Source organism: Oryx dammah, unplaced genomic scaffold, assembly GCF_014754425.2.
Source record: "Oryx dammah isolate SB20612 unplaced genomic scaffold, SCBI_Odam_1.1 HiC_scaffold_18, whole genome shotgun sequence".
Classification (NCBI taxonomy): domain Eukaryota; kingdom Metazoa; phylum Chordata; class Mammalia; order Artiodactyla; family Bovidae; genus Oryx; species Oryx dammah.
In genome coordinates this window covers 107,353,016-107,376,669 of record NW_024070202.1, presented here as the reverse complement: position 1 = coordinate 107,376,669, position 23,654 = coordinate 107,353,016, and the positions used below count along the sequence as shown (strand labels likewise).

The following is a 23,654-nucleotide window of genomic DNA, read 5'->3' as shown; positions in this document are numbered from 1 at the left end:
GCGCGCACATGCCCACGTCTTCACACACATGCTTCCTTTCTTCTGCTAGAAGGTGTTCCAAGCTCATTTTGTGTATTTCCTGCCCTAGTCTTGGAATCGCCTATTTTTCCACAGAGTTCTGTTTCACATTTTTTGGAGAATGGCTTTAGAAACCAAGATCTGGATGCTAGCTATGCTTATTGTCACTGGGGTGTCACTTTTTAGACCTTCTTAGTGGCTCAGATGGTAAAGCGTCTGTCTACAATGCGGGAGACCTGGGTTCTATCCCTGGGTGGGGTGTTCCCTGGAGAAGGAAAAGGCAACCCACTCCAGTACTCTTGCCTACAAAATCCCATGGACAGAGGAGCCTGATGTCCATAGGGTCACAAAGAGTCAGACATAACTCTGCAAAATCACTTTCACTTTCACTTTAGCAAAGAACTATAGATGTGTATTTTAGCCTGTGTATATATTCATATTTATACGAAATTCTGTTTGTAACTATCTGCATATTTATTAAGTTACACATGAGTTCTTATTTCCAAATTAATCCATTATCACATGGATCATTCTAGCTTATTTCTCTTGCTGGTCTATAACCTCTCGCGACAAACCTGGATCTCAGCACCTACCATCCATTTAGTTAATTATTTAATTCAAATATGCATGTGTTTCAGTGTTAGAGTTTAATAACTTGTACCCCCATAAGAAACAACTTTATCAGCAAGGGGACAGTACTTCTACATAGTTCTTTTGCCTTCAGTTTTACAGACTCTTTTCATTTCCAGAGTACTTAGGCTAGCAGCCTGCCCTTCTCCCTCTATTGAGGCTGTTCCATATGTTTGTAATATAGTTAGGTTGTCTTTTCAAAGTCTAAATTTTATCCAAAAATCCTAATGGTCCTTCTAAATGATTTTTAAAATCTATATATGATAAAATCCATTCTCTGTGTTATAAAGTTCTGCAGGTTTTGACAAACCCCTACCGTCGTGAGTCCAGCTTTGCAGTTCGATGCACACAGTGTAGTCTCTTCATCCTGACAATCCCCTGAGCTTCACACAGTCATCAGTCCCCGCCTCCCCCTCTACCCCAGGAATCTCACTCATCTCTTTACTGTCTCTCTGTAGTTTTCCCCTTCCCTGAATATCATATAACTGGAATCATACAATATGTAGACCTTTTAGACTGGCTTGTTTTGCTTAGCCATGTGTTTTTAAGCTTCCTGCATCTTTTTTATCCAGCATTATGTTTTTAAGATTTATCTGTGTTGCTGTGTATACATCGACTCGCTTCCTTTTAATTTTTCATGGCCCTAAATATTGTATATCTATTATATTTGCTTATTCACTTTCTCAGTGCTGGACACCAAGTTGCTTCTAAATCCTGTGTCCCCCGCCAAACCCGCTCAGTTACAGCACCACAAATAATTTCCCAGTGTGCCACCTCATGTGTATACCCTTATGGACCCGTGTGAGCTTTTCTTTGACTTACATGTACAACTTAAAAAAAAAAATGGCCTTCCCAGGTAGTGCTAGTGGTAAAGAATCTTCCTGTCAATGCAGAAGACACAAAAGACACAGGTTCAACCCCAGGGTCAGGAAAATCCCCTGGAGTAGGAAATGGCAACCCACTGCAGTATTCTTGCCTGGAAAATCCCTCAGACAGAGGAGCCTGGCTGTCTATGGTTCAAGGAGCCGCAGAGAGTTGAACATGACTGAGCAACTACACACACACAGGAAAAGAATTACGAGGTGATGGGACATACTTCATTTAACTAGTGACCAATTGCTCTCTAGAATGGTTTTACCAAGTCAGCAGTGTGTAAGGGAGTTTTGTGTGTGCATATGCGCGCGTATGTGTTTGGAAAGTCATCACCATATCCCCACCAACATTTCATGTTACCCAGATTTCTGGGTATGAAGTGTATAAGAATCAAGTGATATTTCACTGTTTTAACTTGTATTTCTGTAATTACTAGCAAGTATGAGCAACTCTTCATATCCTTTTACTCATTTTTCTGTCAGTGATACTGTCAAATTTTTATTGCTGATTTGCGGGTACTCCAGATATATTTTAAAGATAAATCCCCAGTCAGTTTTGAATGTTACAAAGTATTCTTGCTCATTACATCATCTGTTAGCTTTGTTCACATTGCCCTTTATTGGGTAGAATAATCAGTTTAGTTTTTGGCTTGGTCGATGGTGGTACCATTTACTGACATGTTCAAAACTGGGAAAGGAATAGGATGGACTTTAAAACAAGAGGTGAGAATAGGAGTTCCACGTGCTTGTGTTAAGTTAGAGATGCTTCCTGAACCTTGAATGCTGCTGCTGCTGCTAAGTTGCTTCAGTCGTGTCCGACTCTGCAACCCCATAGACGACAGCCCACCAGGCTCCCCTGTCCCTGGGCTTCTCCAGGCAAGAACACTGGAGTGGGTTGCCATTTCCTTCTCCAGTGCAGGAAAGTGAAAAGTGAAAGTGAAGTCACTGAGTTGTGTCCAACTCTCAGCGACCCCATGAACATTGAAAAGACAGTTGTATATGAGAGTCTGAAACAAACACGAGGTTTTGTTAATATTCTAAATTATTGTTGTTCCTTGAAGATTTTCTCTATGCTCATTTAGGTTTTAAAACTTAGAGCTATGTTGTTTAAAGTTACTGAGAAAAATTTTATTTGAGAAATTGGAATTGAAGATACCTTAAATTGTATTGTAGTGGGTTTTTTGCTACATATGTAATTTTTATCATAATTTCATTTTTTATTATCCAAAATGTTGGATCTTTGTAGAGTCATAGGTTTTTAAGAAATGTGCAGTTCTGACTTGTTTTAAGGACTCTATGTGCATATTTCATAGAACATTTTCTTTTCACCTTCTAAATGATCATATTTCTCCATCTCACATTTAGATTCTAAAAAATAACTCAAGGTGACTCTCATGTTTAAATTGAATGTGAAAATAGTTTTGATATAAATCTGTATGTTCATAGGATTTAGTTATGAAGTATTGGATATTATAGTTTTTGGACCATCTTCCTTGAGATGAAAATGCCCATGCCTATGCAAATATGAATCATTTTTAACATGGCAACAATCTTTACTTCAAGATAACTATTTTAAAAAGCAGAACCATAACTAATGAATGCTTCTTAAAATAGAAACAAGATAGTTTTATACAATTCTTGGCTGATTTGTGATTTGAGAAATTTGTCTTTGGCAACTTCTGGGCTTGCAAAACAAACAAACAAACAAATAATAGCACTGAAGTACTTTTTCTCTTTCTTAAGGCTCACAAAAGACCTTAACTCCAGATTCTTCCTAGACTATGATTTTTTTTTACAAGACTTATTTCTTATTTTTATCAAATACAAGACTTTTTCTGTTACATACAATTGTCTGTAAACCTATCATGTATTTTCTTACAAGCCGTAACCAATTCATTATCACATATGCATGTATTTTAAGTGCAACTAGTCATTTTGGTTGTTGTAAATAATACTAAAATTCAATTAGGGTATATGATCATTAACACAAATCTATGGTTTTATATCTTAAAATGTATTCATAATTGATTTTTAGTATTGAGGAAGAAAGTGCAGTATCTTAGCTAGATAAGTTTATAGAGGTGATATTTCTTCCAACAAGGGATGTCACCATCCTTAAGAAGCCAAAACAAAGAAAATTTTTCTTTTAAGTACAGAAAAAAAAGTCCCTTATATTGCTGTGCTGAGCACTCATAAAAATGACTGGTTGTTCTTTTCAAGCATCATTCATCAGGCTTACATTTTAGAAGGAAAGAAATCTCATTATCCACTCCATATTCATTTAAGTTTTAAGTGCTTAGAAGACTTACCATAACGGAGACTCAAGCTCTGAAACGGTAAATCTTGACGCCTCTCAATTTCAGCACTTCCTCCCGGCACGTCTAGGACTCTGAGTACCCCCACATCCAGAAGCTTTACATTCTTTTCTGCCCTAGTTCTTTCACATTTTTCACCCATCACTACTAACTTTGTAATGCTGTTAGCTTCTACATTCCCCTTTGTTTTAACACTGGAGTAACCTAAAAGTTTCCTTTTCAGTGAGAAACACCAGAGGATCCTGTCAGGCATGTGGTACTTTCCTTAACGCAGTCAATCAAAAGGGCAGCTAAGGAGATCTTCACCAGAGTGAAGTGGGTCTGCAGCATGAGATCCCTCTGAGGTCACAGGCATGCTTCTTCTTGTTTAGTCACTAAGTCTTGTCTGACTCTTTGCGACCCCATGAATCTCAGCATGCCAGGCCTCCCTGTCCATCACCATCTCCCGGAGTTCACTCAGACTCACATCCATCAAGTCCATGATGCCATCCAGCCATCTCATCCTCGGTCGTCCCCTTCTCCTCCTGCCCCCAATCCCTCCCAGCATCAGAGTCTTTTCCAATGAGTCAACTCTTCGCGTGAGGTGTCCAAAGTACTGGACTTTCAGCTTTAGCATCACCCCTTCGAAAGAAATCCCAGGGTTGATCTCCTTCAGAATGGACTGGTTGGATCTCCTTGCAGTCCAAGGGACTCTCAAGAGTCTTCTGCAACACCACAGTTCAAACGCATCCATTCTTCGGCACTCAGCCTTCTTCACAGTCCAACTCTCACATCCATACATGACCACTGGAAAAACCATAGCTTTGACTAGACGGACCTTAGTCGACAAAGTAATGTCTCTGCTTTTGAATATGCTATGTAGGTTGGTCATAACTTTTCTTCCAAGGAGTAAGCGTCTTTTAATTTCATGGCTGCAATCACCATCTGCAGTGATTTTGGAGCTCCCCAAAATAAAGTCTGACACTGTTTCCACTGTTTCCCCATCTATTTGCCATGAAGTGATGGGACCGGATGCCGTGATCTTCATTTTCTGAATGTTGAGCTTTAAGCCAACTTTTTCGCTCTCCTCTTTCACTTTGATCAAGAGGCTTTTTAGCTCCTCTTCACTTTCTGCCATAAGGGTGGTGTCATCTGCATATCTGAGGTTATTGATGTTTCTCCCGGCAGTCTTGATTCCAGCCTGTGCTTCTTCCACTTTACGTACATTAATTTTGTGCTCTCTTTACTGCCTTATGCTCTTCCTCTGTGACATCATGCAGGCTTCTCATATAGCAATGTTAGTTGCTCAGTCATGTCCAGCGTTTTGCAACCCCAGGAACTGTAACCTCCCAGGCTCTCTGAAGGATTCTCCAGGCGAGTATGCTGGAATGGGTAGCAATTCCCTTCTCCAGGGGAATCTTCCTGACTTGGGGATCAAACTAGAGTCTTCTGCATTGCAGGCAGATTCTTTACCATCTGAGCCGTCAAGGAAGCCCCTCATATAGCAGAATTATCCTAATTTTAAAATATGTTTTCTGTTTGAATGTGTGTATATATATATACACACACATGTATATGGGTTAGGAGAGAAAGGACTGAGGACTTAAATTATTCAGTGTTGGCTAAGGAGTACTAGGTTTAAAAGTTAGTTGTATTAGTAATATTTAAGACTTCATTGAGAATTAAAAATTGCCCTAAATGACATTTTCTAAATAGCATCTTATACCAGATGGTGGTGTTCAGCTTAAAGTCAGAAGGCAAGGATTCAGGTTTTGACCACTACTAGGGTAATCTGTCCAAACAGAGCAGTGGCATTTATGGCAGTGCTAGGGTGTAAACTAAGGCAGTAGCATTACGGCATTTTTTAAAGATACATAATGATTGGGTTGTATGGTTTTTTTTCTTTCCTGCAGTAGGCTCTCTGTCTACTTACTTGATTTCTGTTTTCACTGCAGCCTTGAGATACAGGGAAAGTGACAGAAGACTGCTCTGTAGATCGGCCTTAGCACCAGGACTGAGGCTGAATGAGGTACTGTAGACAGTGGTGAAGTTAGATGAATGTATGTCATAGAAAAGCTCTGTGTGGACCACGTTGTCACCTGTCTGCTGCCTCTTGTTTTCTTCATTAGCTTATCTGACAAAATTAGAGAATAATTAATGATGAACAGCAAAACCCCTTTCCTTACACAAGTGCAAAATTCACACGTTAGTCCCACCTCCATCATTTTTACTATTCGCCATGATAAAATGGTGAGAGTGGAATAGCTAAGATATATTTAAAAACTATGCGCCATGTGCTCAGTTAGGAGCACTTTATTGTTGTTGTTCAGTCTCTCAGTTGTGTCTGACTCTTTGCAACGCCCTGGTCGCATACAAGTTAAATGTGTGCTGCTTAATTTAAGCTTGGCAACAAGTCTCTGATGTTAGATACTATCATTACCTCAGTTTTACAAATGAAAAAATTGAGGTATGAGGGATTAATAGAATTGTACAAAGTCACTGGACCAGTAAGTGGCATGACAGCTCTCATTCCCACGTAGTGAGACATGAGTCCCTGCTGATCCCCAACCATAGCAGAAGCTCTGTTGAGTTGCTGACTCTTTGGGCATTGTTACTATCAACCCAGTGTGAAGTACCAGCTGAAACAGTACAACTGGGATTGAATGCCAGACTTCTCTGACAAAACAGTCATCTGAATGGCCCTTAATAGCATCTTATTAATTTTTATGAAGATGAACTACTAATGAAAGGAGTACGTCAAGGCTGTATATTGTCACCCTGATCATTTAACTTATATGCAGAGTACATCATGAGAAACGCTGGGACTGGATGAAGCAAAAGCTGGAATCAAAACTTCAGGGAGAAATAGCAATATGCAGATATGCAGATGACGCTCCCCTTATGACCGAAAGCAAAGAGAAACTAGAGAGCCTCTTGATGAAGGTGAAAGAGGAGAGTGAAAAAGCTGGCTTAAAACTCAACATTCAGAAAACTAAGAACATGGCATCCAGTCCCATCACATCATGGCAAATAGATGGGGAAATAATGGAAACAATGACAGACTTTATTTTCTTGGGCTCCAAAATCACTGTGGACAATGACTGTAGCCATGAAATTAAAAGATGCTTGCTCCTTGGAAGGAAAGCCATGACAAACCTAGCCAGAATATTGAAAAGCAGAGACATTACTTTGCGTACAAAGGTCCATATAGTCAAAGCTATGGTTTTCCAAGTAGTCATGTGCTTGGAATTCACCTAACTTTGAGAGCCTGACAATAAAAAAGGCTGAGCACTGAAGAATTGATGCCTTGGATCTGTGGTGCTGGAGAAAACTCTTGAGAATTCCTTGAGCTGCAAGGAGATCAAACCAGTCAATCCTAAAGGAAATCAACCCTGAATATTCACCGAATATTGCTGAAGCTCCAATACTTCGGCCACCTGATGAGAAGAACCAACTCATCGGAAAAGACCCTGATTCTGGGAAAGATTGAAGGCAGGAGGAGAAGGGAACGACAGAGGATGAGATGGTTGGATGGCATCACTGACTCAATGGACATGAGTTTGAGCAAACTCAGAGAGATGGTGAAGGACAGGGAAGCCTGGCATCCTGCAGTCCATGGGGTTGCAAAGAGTCGGGCATGACTGAGTGAACACCACCACTAATGAAAACAACAATCATTTTCATTGATAATGTAGAAAGAGGTAACTCTTCAGTTGAAAACCATGTCTGCTGATTGAAGATCCACAGTTTTTAACTATTTTTCACATAGTATGTTTTTTGTTTTTAAGATCCAGTTACGTTCCGTATATCTTAGAAGAAATGGACCACTACCATGACTGAGATGTTAAATGCCAAGTATTTTATTTTTTTTTAATTTTTTTTTGTTTTTATTTTTTTAATTTTTTTCATTTTTTTATTTATTTATTTTTAATTAATTTATTTATTTATTTTTAATTTTTTACTTTACAATTCTGTATTGGTTTTGCCATACATTGACATGAATCCACCATGGGTGTATTTAAAAATTAATGTTACTAATTATTAGAGTAAAGGCTTCCCTAGCCTAGTTCCTAAGCTTCCTCGCAACAAAGAACTGCTGACATCTTACAGAAAAACACTCACAATATGTTGTCTTGGCTTTTTAAAAAATTATGTATCTCCCTTTAATTGGATGGCATCGTGGATTCAGTGGACATGAACCTGGACAAATTCCTGGAGATGGTGAAGGACAGGGAGGCCTGGCGTGTGGCAGTCCGTGGGGTTGCAAAGAGTCAGACAAAACTTGGAGACTGAACAACAACAAGAACACACACACACACACACACATCCACTTGTTTCATTGTCATTGTGTCATTGGCCTGTATTTTAGTATTCCAGAGTCACACATTTTGCACATTTTAAGTACAGAATGACAAAGTCATGACAAGATTAATCATGATAAGCAGGCACTAAGTCCATAATAGTATTGAATTTGGATTTAGAGAATGAAAGAGGAGAGGATATAAAAATGATAGTGACATTCAAGAGCAGGGCCTTGTCTTTTATAATCCCAAAGAATGTTTTCTTATAGATGATTTCAGAAATTAAACCCTAAAAACATCCTGTGCTATTTTTCCTAAGCAGCCACATTCTACAGAGAAAATACAGTGCTTTTCTTGTCCAGGTCTAGACGGGAAAGTGCTATCAGTTATTTAGAATCTGATTTATGCCTGAAGAGAGTGGCTGCCACTCTGTGATTTCAGGGAAGCTGGGTATCAAGGAGCAATTTTCCAAGAATTGAAAGCCGGTGCACGGTTATGAATAAACTCTGAGAAGCTTTGACCTTCCCTGTCAAATGATAGGGCCATAAATATGTTGGTAATTCTGCTTTGTTGTGAGCACCTGTTCTTTTCCATCATTGTGGAGTTTCTAGGATACCATAAATTGGTACCAGCAGAACTAAAACAAAATTTTTTTTTATCGTATAAAAAAATTAGAAGAGGAGAAAATATAAGGTTGAGAACACAGGAAGCAGCCTCTCGTGTGTTGCTCCTGAAATTCGTCTGGAATTAGAGGATACAACTGTGGAAACTTTATAGTATCCAAATTAAAAATAACTGGTCACATTTCATCATTTATTTACATGAAATTAAATAAGTGACTTTTGGATAGGAAGTGAGATGGTTAATGCGTAATATTTTTAATGATCCTCCTCCCTCCATTATACCAAATTCATCATGAAATATGGCTCATTCTTGCTTTAAAATAGTCTTTTTAAATGCATTCAGTATAATGAATTTAGATAGTGTAGTGTGCTTAAACATAAGATGCTGTGTTTCCATGATTTTGTTATCTATCTTAATTCTATTAAGATGCAATTTATTAATTGTTAATTGTTGGAGAAGGAAATGGCAACCCACTCCAGTAGTCTTGCCTGGAGAATCCCATGGACAGAGGAACCTTGTGGGCTACAGTCCGTGGGGCACAAGAGTCGGAACGACTGAGCAACTAAACCTTAGTTGTTGTGGAATCTTTTTTCCTCTGGCTTCATCCTTAAAGTTGATAGTTTAGGAAAGAATAAATATGATGGAAAACCCACAGAGAAGGTAAAGAAAAGCTGATTGTTTTCCTTTCGAAAGAAAGAAAAACAAAACTTCCATATTTTAAAAGGGATCTCCACACACACACACACACACACCCGCCCACCCACCCACCTACCCGCCCCCGGTGGCTCAGATGGTAAAGCGTCTGCCTGCAATGCAGGAAATGCAGGTTCAGTCCCTGGGTTGGGAAGATCCTCTGGAGAAGGGACCTGAAGAATTCTACGGACAGAGGAGCCTGGTGGGCTACAGTCCATGGGATTACAAAGAGTCGGACATGACTTCACCTTTGCTTTCATTTTCATATATATATATATATATATTATATATACACACATGCATACCTCTTGTCTGTTTTAGGGACACTTAAAGAAACAGAAAGGGCACAGGAAATGAAGAAAAATAAGCAATGGGGATACAAAGATACAACAGTGCAGAAAGAGACATCTAGAAAGACTTGCAGATTGTGTAACAAGTCACCACAAAACTTGGTGTCATAAAACAACAATAAGAATTTATTAAGTCTAAGCATTTCTTTGGAAATATGGAATTTTGGCTCTTCTGGATGCTTCAAACTTGAGGTCTCATGAAGTTCAGTTGTCGCAGTGTCAGTCAAATGGTTTCCAGGAGGCTCACTCCAGTAGCTGGCAAACAGGTGCTGGTCGGAGGCAGGGAGCAGCTCCACTCCTCTCCGTATGGCCAGTTGGTACATAGGTTAGTCGTATTCAGTGTAGAAGAGTCACTAGGCAAAGACACAGACTCCAGGAGGCAAGGTTCCTTGGGTGCTATCTTGGAGACTGACCACCACAGAGAAATAAGATAAAAGAGCATTAGGTGCACGTGAACACATATACTTGTAGGAATCAGTTCAGTCATTCAGTCGTGTCTGATTCTGTGTCTGACTCTGTGTCTGGCTCTGACAGGCACGCCAGGCCTCCCTGTCCATCACCAACTCCAAGTTTACTCAAACTCATGTCCATTGAGTTGGTGATGCCATCCAACCATCTCATCCTGTCATCCCCTTCTCCTCCTGCCTTAAATCTTTCCCAGCATCAGGGTCTTTTCAAATGAGTCGGGTCTTTTCAAATGAGTCAGTTCTTTGCATCAGGTGGCCAAAGGATTGGAGTTTCAGCTTCAGCATCAGTCCTTCCAATGGATATTCAGGACTGATTTCCTTTAGGATAGACTGGTTGGATCTCCTTGCAGTCCAAGGGACTCTCAAGAGTCTTCTCCAATACCACAGTTCAGAAGCATCAGTTCAGCACTCAGCTTCTTTACAGTCCAACTCTCACATCCATACATAACCACTGGAGAAACCATAGCCTTGACTAGATGGACCTTTATTGGCAAAATAATGTCTCTGCTTTTTAATAAGCTGTCTAGGTTGGTCATAACTTTTCTTCCAAGGAGCAAGCGTCTTTTAATTTCATGGCTGTAGGAATACAGGAGACTGAAAAGTAGGTGGTTCAGCTGTGAGGTGAACGTGAGTCCATGATCACTTGATTTATGACAAACATAGACTGCTGCCATGTTACTTGTTACTTCGGACCCAATGCATCACACCCAGTCGCTTAATTGCGCCACTGTGATAATAATCTCCTTAACAGCACAGAGCTGTAAAACTAAGCTGCATTAAGACATGATATTTCTCTCAGAAATCTTACCATAATTTTACCTAAGCACCGAAGAATTGATGGTTTCGAACTGTGGTATTGGAGAAGACTCTTGGGAGTCCGTTGGACAAGAAGGCGATCCAACCAGTCCATCCTAAAGGAGATCAGTCCTGGGTGTTCATTGGAAGGACTGATGCTGAAGCTGAAGCTCCAATACTTTGGCCTCCTCATGCGAAGAGCCGATTCATTGAAAAAGACTCTGATTCTGGGGAAGATTGAGGGTAGGAGGAGAAGGGGATGACAGAGGATGAGATGGTCGGAGGGCATCATTGATTCAATGGATGTGAGTTTGAACTCTGGGAGATAGTGACGAACAGGGAAGCCTGGTGCCCTGCAGTCCATGGGGTTGCAAATAGTCAGACATGACTGAGCGACTGCATAACAAGAGTCAAAAACTAGCCCCTCCCAAAATCGGCACTTTTACCTTTCTGATGTTAAAGACTCTTACTTCATTTGTAAGAGGCACCAAAATAAAACTACTGTGAAAATTGAGATTGTGACCTGTTGATATACAACTTGAAAGGTGTATTTATTTTAACCTTGTGCCAATACATTATACTTAGTATATTATGGGGTACTTTTCAGATTGCTTTCAGAAGACAAAATTACCCTAACATTCGTGACACAAAAAAATGAGAGGCAGGTAAATTATCTAAAATTACAAGTGATTCTGTGTTTTGTTGCCCATTGTTGTCCTTTCGTGTGATAAAAAGTAAGAAGAGTGAACGCTTATAGAGCTTATGGTACCTGTGGCAGGCATGATTGTACACACTTCACATATCAAGTCATTTAATCCTCACAACAATATTTCATTCTGGTTTAATGGATGAAGAAAACGAAACAGTAACATGGTGAAAAGCAATTCAAATCCAGAAGTCTTTCTTTAGCACCTGCGCCTTTTAGCTGTAGCCCTGTAAGTACAACAGACTACCCCAGGCTGGCTCAGAACAAGGATTCATTGATAATGATAGCATTTTCCTCAGGCTTACTCCATGGACAGGATCTCGAGCCTAGTCAGAGTCCTCAGGGCCTAGCAGAGGGAAATGGAAAGCTTTCAGAAAGCTAGGAGTATTTCTCCTGAGGGAGGGGTCAGTGTGACTTGCTTTTAAAGGGGTCACCTTGGCGGCTGAGTGGACTCTGGTGCGACCAGGGGAGCTCTTGTCATGGTGACTTGTTTAAGGCAGTAGTGAAAGAAATTGCGAGAAGTGATAGGAGTCTGAATATAGTTAGAAGACGGAGTAAGTGGGATTTCCCCAGGGGTATGAGAAAAGAAGAACTTTCCACCTGAGCAGTTTGAAAGATGGAATAGAAGTCTACTCAGGTCAAAAGCTGTGTATAGAGGTGGGTTTGAGGTAAAAAATGAGGATATGTTTATGTGTTCAGCAGGCAGCTGTATGCTCAGGACCAGAGAGAAGTCTGGCTAGAGAGACAAATCTGGGATTTGCCAAGATGTGCACGATTTAGCTGAGCTCACAAAGGAAACACATGGATTACTAAGTAAATTAGAGAGGAAGGTCTCGCTGAGACCAAGGGACCAAGCCCCGAGGCAATCTAGGTATAGTGTTTGGAGAGAAGAGGAGGAGACGGCAAAGCAAACTGTGGGTGAAGAGGGAAACCAGGAGTGGTGTTCTGGAAGTAAAGCACAGATAGTACATCACGAAGGAGTGAGTGATAATCCAGTGCAAATTCCACTGACAGTTTAGGTTAGAGGACTCATAATTGACCGTTGGGTTTAGCAGCTTGGAGGTCATGGGTGGTTTTGGTGAAAGACGATTTGGAAAAGAGGTTCATTAAGCAAAGGCTTAACTGGAATGAATGTAAAAGAATTGGAACAGTGAATTTAGAAAACCCTTTCTAGGAGCTTTAATCTAAAAAGGAACAAATGGGTTAGCAAGGTGATAGGTGGCACTTGGAGGTCAAGAGTAGTTATGTGAAAACAGCTAAGCTTACCCCTACCCCTGCCCCTACCCCTTGCTGCTAAGTCACTTCAGTTGTGTCTGACTCTGTGCAACCTCATAGACGGCTGCCCACCAGGCTCCCCCATCCCTGGGATTCTCCAGGCAAGAACACTGGAGTGGGTTGCCATTTCCTTCTCCAGTGCATGAAAGTGAAAAGTGAAAGTGAAGTCACTCAGTCGTGTCCGACTCTTAGCAACCCCATGGACTTCAGCCTAGCAGGCTCCTCCATCCATGGGATTTTCCAGGCAAGAGTACTGGAGTGGGGTGCCATTGCCTTCTCCCTACCCCTTACCCCTACCCCATTTCAATAAATCTCTACTGTATTCCAACTATGTGTAAAGACTGGTTGATGTTTTAAAGATACAAAAATCAATGAGCTGTAGTTTCTCCCTTGAGAGTGTGCAAGTAACCCAGGCTGAGGGTTCATGGAGGGCTTTGGGGAAGAAGTGCTCTCATCAAAGATGTGAAGCGTGAACCAAATCTTGGAATTTGTGTTTGAATAAGCTACTGCTTCTGATTTATACATCATAGGATCAGGGGAAGAAGCGAAATGTTCTGTCTGCTCCTGACTAAAAATATTCAGATCTTTTAGACAGTACTTTTTTATGTTAATCTTTTTAATTTTATCAGCCCAGTCTCTGGTTTTTTGCTTTAACCATTCTTTATGAACTTCTGGAAGACCCAGTAATTGTGTTTTGAAAATACAAACGAGTATCCCCCATATCCTTGTCAGCACCCTCCTTATAATCAGTCACTAGCAAAGGAGAGTTAAATGAATGGGGACGTGTAAATAGAATGGGAAAAGTTGAAGAGAGGTGGCTGGGGTCACGGAAGATATTAATTCATTTGCTGCACAAGTATTTATTATTTAGGATAAACATTGCACAAGATCCTGCAAAAGCTTAACTTGGTGGTTGATTATAGGGAACAAAAATCAAGAATAGGAAGAAAAACGAATGAAATGGTCGACTGGCTTTTGAAGAAAAGCAGGAGGATATAGTAAGACATTAAAATCCCAGCGTACCTGGGTTTAGGTCCCACGTCTGTCAGTGAATACTTGAGTGATCTTGAGCAAGTTAATGATGATACTGAGTCCACAGCCTCTAATTGGTAGCAACTCTGTCACTCCCGACTGTTACGAGAGTTATGGTGCCCAGAAGAATATTAGGTCAGAGCAGATATTCAAAAATTGTTATCTTTCTTCTCTTTTTTCTTCAACTGGAACTTTCTCATTATTTCTTCCTATATATAAAGTTTGATGGTCAAGCTGGGGTTTGAAATAAATAAATGAATGCAAAGTTTCCTTTTTCTCTCCCCTTCTTCAGTAGCACTAACAATATCCCATGAGCATTGTGAGCAGGAGTGGAAAGCGAAACAAAACCAAAGGAGATGCCCAGCTCAGTTAAACATGCTGAACATCAGCCGTACTGCACCTCAGTAAGCAGACAGGATTCCTGGAGTGTATGTGGATAGGATAACAAACAGGATCATCCAGGAGTGTGTCCACTCTCAGGCTATCTCCCAGTGACCCTCTCTTCCTGTATATACCCTCTAGCCTCTGCTATAACAGAAAGGAGAAGTGCATGGAATCCTGTCAATGGGGGTATTTGTAATTGGTGGTTGTATGTGGTTTATCCTAGTATCCATTTGAGCAGCCGTCATGTACACAAAGAATTCTATCTCGGTGCCTAAGAATTTTCAGTTCATCTGGACTCTCCCTCATCTAGTTTAATTTAGATAAAGATTTTTCTAAGCATATTGATGCCTTTTTATTGATACCTTTTCCTTTTGCTCTAAAACAATAATCAGATGTTTTATTGGACACTTAGTATGTTCCTTCCCCTGTGCTAAATATCTAAGGGAAATGAAAGGTGGGGTTTTGCCTTCAAGGAAATGTTATTGTTTTTTAGGATATAAATTCACCCATTTGAGAGATGCAAGACAGTAACAAAATGCTCTCTATTTTGTAGCATAAAAATGAAAGATTGTAGACATTAAAAGCAAGTGATCTATGTTAATTGGAATCCAGAGGGAGCTTTCAAAAGAAGGTAGAGTTTGACCTTTGCTTTAAAGCTTCTCTCCCTTAAGGATGGAGATAAAACCCAAGAATAGACAGAGGAACATGGGCCTCATGCTCACATGCTACATTCCATGGAGTAGCATTTATCTGAAGTTATTTGAAAACTCTGTGATCACTCTTTGACTTAAAATATATCTTTCAGTGGAACCTGTCCTGTTTCCACTGTTAGAAATGCTTGCTTCTTGGATAAGTATTGTCTTTAGAAGTCATCGTTTAAAATGTCCATATCTTTTGGAGGAGCAAAGAGTAGGTTTCTGACAATTTAGCATGAGAGCACTCACCAGATGATTTGCTCTGACTGCACTAAAAGGAAGGCTTAGAGATAGGATAGGATACATTGTATTGAAAAAGAAAAATCAACACTAAAGTGCTAGGGTAGAAAGGATAAATGTTGATTGTATCAGTTTTAATTTGAGCTAGTATAGTGTTGGGAATTCAGGAGAAAATTAGCCTATTTTACTGTCTCTGCCAGTAGTGGGTGTTTCATAAGTATTTTTGACTTTTGAATAAAGTAGCCTAACAGGTTATTGTCATTAACCTTTTAATCAGAAAGTAAGCCTACCTCTTAGCAAAATACACATGACTTCAGCCTCAAGTGACTAAATAATTTCCCAAACAAAAGTCAGACGGAGGTTATTAATTTAAAAGCATATCAGTGAAATGTCCTGACTATGGAAATATTCAACCAAAAACATAGTTTCAGGTGCTATGTGCAAAATCACCATTCCAAATCAGTATTTTCCTAGGTGGATTTTATGAAATACAAGTTTCATGGGTAATGGTGCAGTGCTATTTTAAGGGGCAGGGAAAGGATCTGTAGTCAAGTAAGTTTGGGAAACACTTGCTCAAATAGAGTTCTTTGCTTCAGAAACACCTAGAACACTTAGGGTGCTGATGTGTGCTGTGACTTCCAGGAGGGGAATCCAAGAAGCTAGTGTTCTAATCTTTCCTGACTATTCGAGTAGGGTTCTGTGGGATAAACTTTGGAAAATGTGATTTTATGATATGCTTGGAAACTCTAAAAGCTCTCTATAGACAAGGAATTAATGCATTCTCAGAAGGAAACACAATCAGTGAATCAGTGATAAATAAATAAATAAATATTAAATCAACATGCTTGAGTTCTGAATTCTACAGTTGTGGAGCAGAATAAAAGTAAATATATGAGTCCTCTAGTTTTGAGATTTTATAGTTGTAAGTTTGCTGACTAAATTATGTGAGTAGTCACAGTATGAAATGTGCCAGCACAAAAGTCTGCCTTGGTGAGGGAGAGATAACCTCTTTGCCTAGTAAATATAGTATAGATCCTTCCATTGACTTCTTTTTTTTTTTTTAACTTTATTTTTTTATTTAAATTTATTTATTTTAATTGGAGGCTTCTTTCAATGTTCTTTCCTGCAGCTATTGAAATTCCCATGGTGTTATTCACTGATAACTAGTTATCAGTTAACTGATAACTTTTAAGTACCCGCACAAACTAAGGAAAGATGAGCTACCAGAGGTTAGCCTTGTATTTTAAATCCGTGTACAGTAGTATTCCATTCCTACTGGGTCTAACTGTGTGCCAGAAATTTTAGCTTCAGTTAGCCACAGAGTGTGTAATATCAGCATTTTTAACAGCAGTTTGATAAAAGGTTATCCACTTGATAAACTAGCATCAGCATCTTCTCCTTGAATGTTTTGCAGTGAGTAGAAAAGACATTTGTGTTCTTCCTATGTTCACTGTTCACTTGCTTTGTGAATGAGCTTGTTAAAATTGCTCTGTATTTTGTGAGTGCCACAGTAAAGTAATATAGCATAAAACTTGGCATTGTTATTGGACTTAACAGTTTTCAAGGTGTAAACAGGATTCAGAGGCTTCAACGTTTGGTATTTTTGCAAAAGCAAACTCAAGGGTGAGCTTTACTCTCTTCTCTGGGTCATGTCCTTGTCGTTTTTAGAGGAGGTAAAATGCAGTCCAAAGGACAGTGATGGTTTGCCCCTACACTAGGTGTCCGCTTGTGTATGCTGTGCTCCAGGTCGCCAGTACAGCCTAGGGCAGTGCAGTGACTGTGATGTCGCCCACCCTTCACACGCTCGAAAGTAGGATTTTCAGCATGGACACCAAGCAGTGTCTTCCTTGCCTTTCACTGAGTTAGTTTCATCCCTTATTGAAGTTGGTAATATGTTAAAAATAACCATGATTGGAAAACCAAACTGTCTGTGATTTATTTTTTTTCCATCTTTACCTTATAGAACTGCCTTTGACTTCAAAGAGTCATCTTAGCTCAGCACAGGCGACAGAATAGGAAGCCGAGCAGTGATTCATGAGAGTAGATGGAAGTCAATGATTAGTTCATGTGCCTTTGGTCTCTAGTAATGACATAAATCTTTAGGGAAGTTCTATACTGTCAGGCTGCATGCCTGCCTGTGTCAAATCCCATATAGGCTAGAATATATTATGAATTGAGAAATCTGAGGAAAGAACAGAAATTCCTTTTGTTGTTCGCTGTAAAGGTGTCACACAGACTTGAGGATACAGGAGAAGAGCATAGTATTGCTCTCAGTTAACCATAGGAAGCTAAATTTGCATAGTGAGAAAGACAAAGACGGATTCACTCGTGGCTAAATACCTTTTTGGAACAGGAGAAAAAAAATGTTAATTGATTGAAGACAAAGACCTATCTGTGACTTTTTAGGGCCACAAACTAATTTATTCCCAGATTGAAAATTTCAAGGTCTGTTGAATCTTAAAATAATGAGGAAAGCAATGAATATATAGCAGTACTGGAAAAGAAAGCTTACCATTCTGTCGTTTAAATCAGTGGATTTTGTAACAGCCACCCTCTCCCTGGGATAATAAAACTTAACATGTGTTTATGCTGTTTCCTTTGTATTGTACGATAGAAGTTAAAGAATCTTCCTGGGGAGGAGGAGAGAAATCATTCCTTATTTGCTTTGCCATTCTTGACTGCAGTTAGGCAGAGCACCAAGCATGGTAATGCATTCAGCCAGCCACTTCCAAACCATTAAGCAGGCTACAGAAGGAGGAACGAGATGAAAAGACAGGAATTAACAGTAACACATTGAAAATAAGACACCCAAGGACCCGTGAGTCGCTCTTTGGTGAGAAATGAAGAAGTGACAGTTCTAATTGTCAGAGACCCGTTACCAGAGACAGGTAGAATCACCTGGTCCAGATGAGCATCTCCTACCCTTCTTGGTCCCATGTCCTCTGCCACCCAGCACCCAGAAGACCTCGAGTCACCTGCAACCCCTCTGATGTGCTGTGCTTTCTGATTGACCCCGGCAGTGCAGCCCTCATCAGGCTGGGGTCCGCCACCGCAACACGTGACCTTCATGCCTAGTCCTTCGCAACTGAAGCCAAAGCGATTCTAAGGAAATCAGAATTTCTGCAGTACTCTCTCTCATGAACTCCTTTGGTGAGAAAAGAGGCTTTGTAACTACTTTCTGAATTTGTTAAAGGTTGTTACATCTGGCACCTCTCGATGATAATTTGTATTAAATTTAGCTCCTGTATTGTCAGAGAGAATTATTTTTAGTAGAGAGAAACAAAACTCAAAATTCATGTGTCAAGCTATTCCAGCGTAAAGAAGCTTAGGGAAAAATTCTAAACAAAGAAATACAGGTAGTTCATATCTGGAAATAAAAAGGAAACAGAGAAAAACTTACCTTTTTTCTTAGGAGGAAAAAAAAACCCAGCAGAATAAAGTGGTAAGGACAGGCGAAAAGCCACTGCCTGTTTCCCTGTGTGTGGTTCATCTGGCTGGCTGTGGTTTCAAACCCACCAGTGCCTGTTGCTGTTCATTAAGGGATGAGAAAGTGAAAAGGTCATTGAGAGACTTAAAAAAAAAAATACTGTTTATGTTTACAGCAGCTTTACATTTACAGAAAATTGAGCCAATTAGAGTTCCCACATAAGCCCTTCTCCCACTAGCAGTTCCCCCTATTGACTTGCATTAGTGTGGTACATGTTGATACATTATGAACGAAGGTCCATCACTTGCATTAGGGTTCACTCTTCGTGTTGATCTTTCTGTGGTTTTGACAGAGGCCTCCTCGTGTCGCTCAGTCACCAGCACAGTGTCACACAGAATAGCTCTGCTCCTCTGACAAGCTCCTGTGCACCCCCATCCGCTCAGTGAGCCACCGCGTGGCCTCCCCGCATGCGCACAGCTCGAGCGCCTCTTCGCTCCTATGGGCTCGGGTTCATCCTTGGGTTCCCAGTCGAGGGTCTCTGCTAAGCGCGCCCCTTGCTTACACGCTGCCGTCCCCTAGACCTGACTGGCTCTCTGATCTGGTACCTTTCTTCCTTCCCTGTGCTTTGCCTTCCAGGCCTTGGTCACAGTCTTCATGTATGCAGTTTTTGAATAGCTCGTCTGTGACACTGGTTTGAGGATGGAGAATGGAGCTGCTTCAGATCCCACCTCTCATTGCTGCCACTTGGGTGCCTTACCCGTATTACCTATAACTTGGCCAGGAGAAATTTTCAAATCCCCCTTTATAAAACTCTGCAACTCTAGGCTCTGTTTCCTAATTCCCATACAACAGAAAGGATGAGGAAATGAGGCCCATTGCACTTTCTTCTGCTCTTTTCCTTACCTGTGCCTTCTGAAAATTATAGCATTGCTTTTACACTGAAATAGGTGGAGAACTTCTATAATAATCATACGGTTTATATGCCTGTGGTCTAAATTATATGAAAACACCAAAGATCATTATTCAGGAACAAGATTAGTTTTTATTTCACCATGGCTATCTCCCAATCATTCCTCTTTCCTGAATTACTGTTTAGAATTATTGAAATATTTTCTCTGGTTTTTCCTTCAGAAAAGTCTTCTCCAGGGGATCTTCTCAGCTCAAGAACTGAACCCAGGTCTCCTGCATTGCAGGTGAATTCTTTACCAGCTGAGCCACCAGGGAAGCCCCAGACAAGTCTAAACATTTCTAAATCTTGTATTGCTTCATATCTAAAATATGCATTTGTTATTTGTATGAGATTTCAATGTTGGGTCAGTCATACTTGTTCACAGCACATCATCATCTCTGATCCAGACAACAGTCCTCATTGGTTGATTGATCCATTCCTTCCCTTTTGTTCCTGTATCAGTTCCCATTGTGCTTAGTTGCTAAGTCGTATCCAACTGTTTGTGACCCCATGGACTGTAGCTCACCCGGCTTCTCTGTCCATGGGGTTTCCCAGGCAAGAATACTGGACTGGATTGCCATTTCCTTCTGCAGGGGGATCTTCCCAACCCAGGGATCAGACTCACCTCTCCTGCATTGGCAGGGGGATTCTTTACTGCTGAGTCACCTGGGAAGATAGCAGTTCCCATTAGGGAGAGGAAATTGTTAGTGTGTGTATATATGCTTATATATTTAAAATTTTAATATATATTTTTAATTTTGTTAGTAGAAGAAGTGTCTTTTTTAAAAATTTATTTTAATTGGAAGCTAATTACTTTACAGTAGTGTAGTGGTTTTGCCATACATTGATATGAATCAGCCATGGGTGTACATGTGTTCCCCATCCTGAATCCCCCTCCTACCTCCCTCTTCATCCCATCCCTCAGGGTCATCCCAGTGCATCAGCCCTGAGCACCCTGTTTCATGCATCGAACCTGGACTGGCGATCTATTTCACATATGATAACATACATGTTTCAATGCTATTCTCTCAAATCATCCCACCCTCGCCCTCTCCCACAGAGTCCAAAAGTCTGTTCTTTACATCTCTGTCTCTTTTGTTATCTCACATATAGGGTCATCATTACCATCTGTCTAAATTCCATATGTATTCATTAATATACTGTATTGGTGTTTTTCTTTCTAACTTACTTCACTCGTATAATAGGCTTCAGTTTCATCCACCTCATTAGAACTGATTCAAATGTATCTTTTTTAATGGCTGATTAATACTCCATTGTGTATATATACCACAGCTTTCTTATCCATTCATCTGCCAGTGGACATCTAGGTTGCTTCCATATCCTAACTATTGTAAACAGTGCTGTGATAACACTGGGGTACACGTGTCTCTTTCAATTCTGGTTTCCTTGGTGTGTATGCCCAGCAGTGGGATTGCAGGGTCGTATGGCAGTTCTTGCATTTATTTTCATTTCATAGATGGGTTCTTTAATTTATCATGATTCTTTTTCCTACTATGCATTATGTTTCCCCAGTACCTTGTGTTTTCAATCCACTCACATTTCTCTGTTTGCATGTAATCTATTGCTTGTTGTATATCTACGTATATTGCCTATCTTTCTTCCACTGATGGACACCAAGTTCAAATGTAGTTTAAATTTTCTTTAAAAATCTTCTTTGTGTTTGAATGTATATTCAAGCCCTTCGAACTGAATTTATGCCCTCTCCGTGAATGCTCAAATAGAAATATATGTGTATGAATTGTATTGGTAGAAAATGTCTGAATGAACTTGTGTTATATACAAGAACTCATGCAACCTAGAGAACTGTTTTCCCTAACAAAAGCAATCTTTTAACAAATCCTACTTGTATCTTGAGGCCTGTATACAATAGAATAAGTTCTCAGAGATTACAATATACAGTACAAGAGCTATAGTTACAATACAAGTAAAATGATTGTACAAGGAGACCTAGATACCTTAGTCTAGTAATATGTCATATGTTAAATGTACTTTAAAACATTATTTTATTACAATGAAGAATATATTTTGGAGCTTATTCCTTTAGAGTTGTTTGAATTATGAAAAAAAAAATCCCTTTTTTACTCTATTGTTGAATGTATGCATATGTTGACATTGTCCCAAAAGAACTTGAGGTATCTTTTTATAAAGACTGTGTAACCCTAAGGACAGAATAGCAAATAGGGTGGGAATAGAAAAGCATTACTTTGTAGAAGAAGAGTTTCCAAGTATTTTGTTTAAAAGCAAGCCTTGTGGCCTTGATTGAGCATTACATGTAACTTTCTTGTAAACTGAAAACTAGAAAACATTTTAAATTGTGTCCAGTTTCATAATCAGAACAGAAGGAGCATACTCACTTCCCAGGGCAGGTATTCTGTTTCCTGGGAGACAGACTTGTCACTGAGCGTCTCCTAGAGCTGTGGGTGTAGCAAACAGACTAATCACTAGTGGGGTTGACATTGAATTCTAAGGGGCAGAAGCCCAGTTCTCAGGTAAAAAGCAGAGATTTTACCTAGGAAGCAATGTTGTATTTACCCTCAAGCAAGCATTTCATTAAGACCCTTGAATTCTGTATCCTTAGTGCTGTTTCTTTAGCACATGGGATCAGTTTAGTCTTTGGAAGTGGAGGGTATAGGCAGTAACCCAGCTCCTGCTCCTTGTTATCTGTACATCCTGGACAATTTAATCTCTGCAAACTTCAATTTTTTGATATGTTAAAGTACTAATTAACAGTAAGATGCCTTGTAAAACTGTTGCTAGTATTAAGTCAGGTGAAAGTTCTATAGGATGATTCAGTACATCTTGTTGTTCAGTCACTAAATCGTGTCTGATTCTTTGCAACTACATGGGCTGCAGCATGCCAGGCTTCCCTGTCCTTCACTATCTTCTGGAGTTTGCTCAAATTCATGGCCATTGAGTCTGATAGGTGATGCTATCTAACCTAAGTTTGTTGTTAGGATTCAATATCAGTTCAGTTGCTCAGTCGTGTCCAACTCTTTGGAACCCCATGAATCGCAGCATGCCAGGCCTCCCTGTCCATCACTAACTCCCGGAGTTCACTCAGACTCATGTCGATCGAGTCGGTGATGCCATCCAGCCATCTCATCCTCTGTCATCCCCTTCTCCTCCTGCCCCCAATCCCTCCCAGCATCAGGGTCTTTTCCAATGAGTCAACTCTTCGCATCAGGTGGCCAAAGTATTGGAGTTTCAGCTTCAGCATCAGTCCTTCCAATGAACATTCAGGACTGATCTCCCTTAGTATGGACTGGTTGGATCTCCTTGCAGTCCAAGGGACTCTCAAGAGTCTTCTCCAACACCATAGTTCAAAAGCATCAATTTTTCAGCACTCAGCTTTCTTCACAGTCCAACTCTCACATCCATACATGACCACTGGAAAAACCATAGCCTTGACTAGACAGAGCTTTGTTGGCAAGGTAATGTCTCTGCTTTTTAATATTCTATCTAGGTTGGTCATAACTTTTCTTCCAAAGAGTAAGCATCTTTTAATTTCATGGCTTCAGTCACCATCTGCAGTGATTTTGGAGCCCAGAAAAATAAAGTCTGCCACTGTTTCCCCATCTATTTGCCATGAAATAATGCGACCAGATGCCATGATCTTCGTTTTCTGAATGTTGAGGTTTAAGCCAACTTTTTCACTCTCCTCTTTCACTCTCATCAAGAGGCTCTTTAGTTCCTCTTCACTTTCTGCCATAAGGGTGATGTCATCTGCATATCTGAGGTTATTGATATTTCTCCCGGCAATCTTGATTCCAGCTTGTGCTTCTTCCAGCCCAGCGTTTCTCATGATGTACTCTGCATAGAAGTTAAATAAGCAGGGTGACAATATACAGCCTTGACGTCCTCCTTTTCCTAGGATTAAGTAT

The 23,654-nt window shown here is 40.1% G+C and overlaps 1 protein-coding gene across 4 annotated transcripts in view; it reads left to right on the top strand.

Moving 5' to 3' along the window:
- TPK1 (thiamin pyrophosphokinase 1) overlaps positions 1 to 23,654 on the top strand; it is a 380,616-nt gene that overhangs the window by 244,228 nt on the left and 112,734 nt on the right. The gene's annotated exons all lie outside the window — the stretch shown is intronic.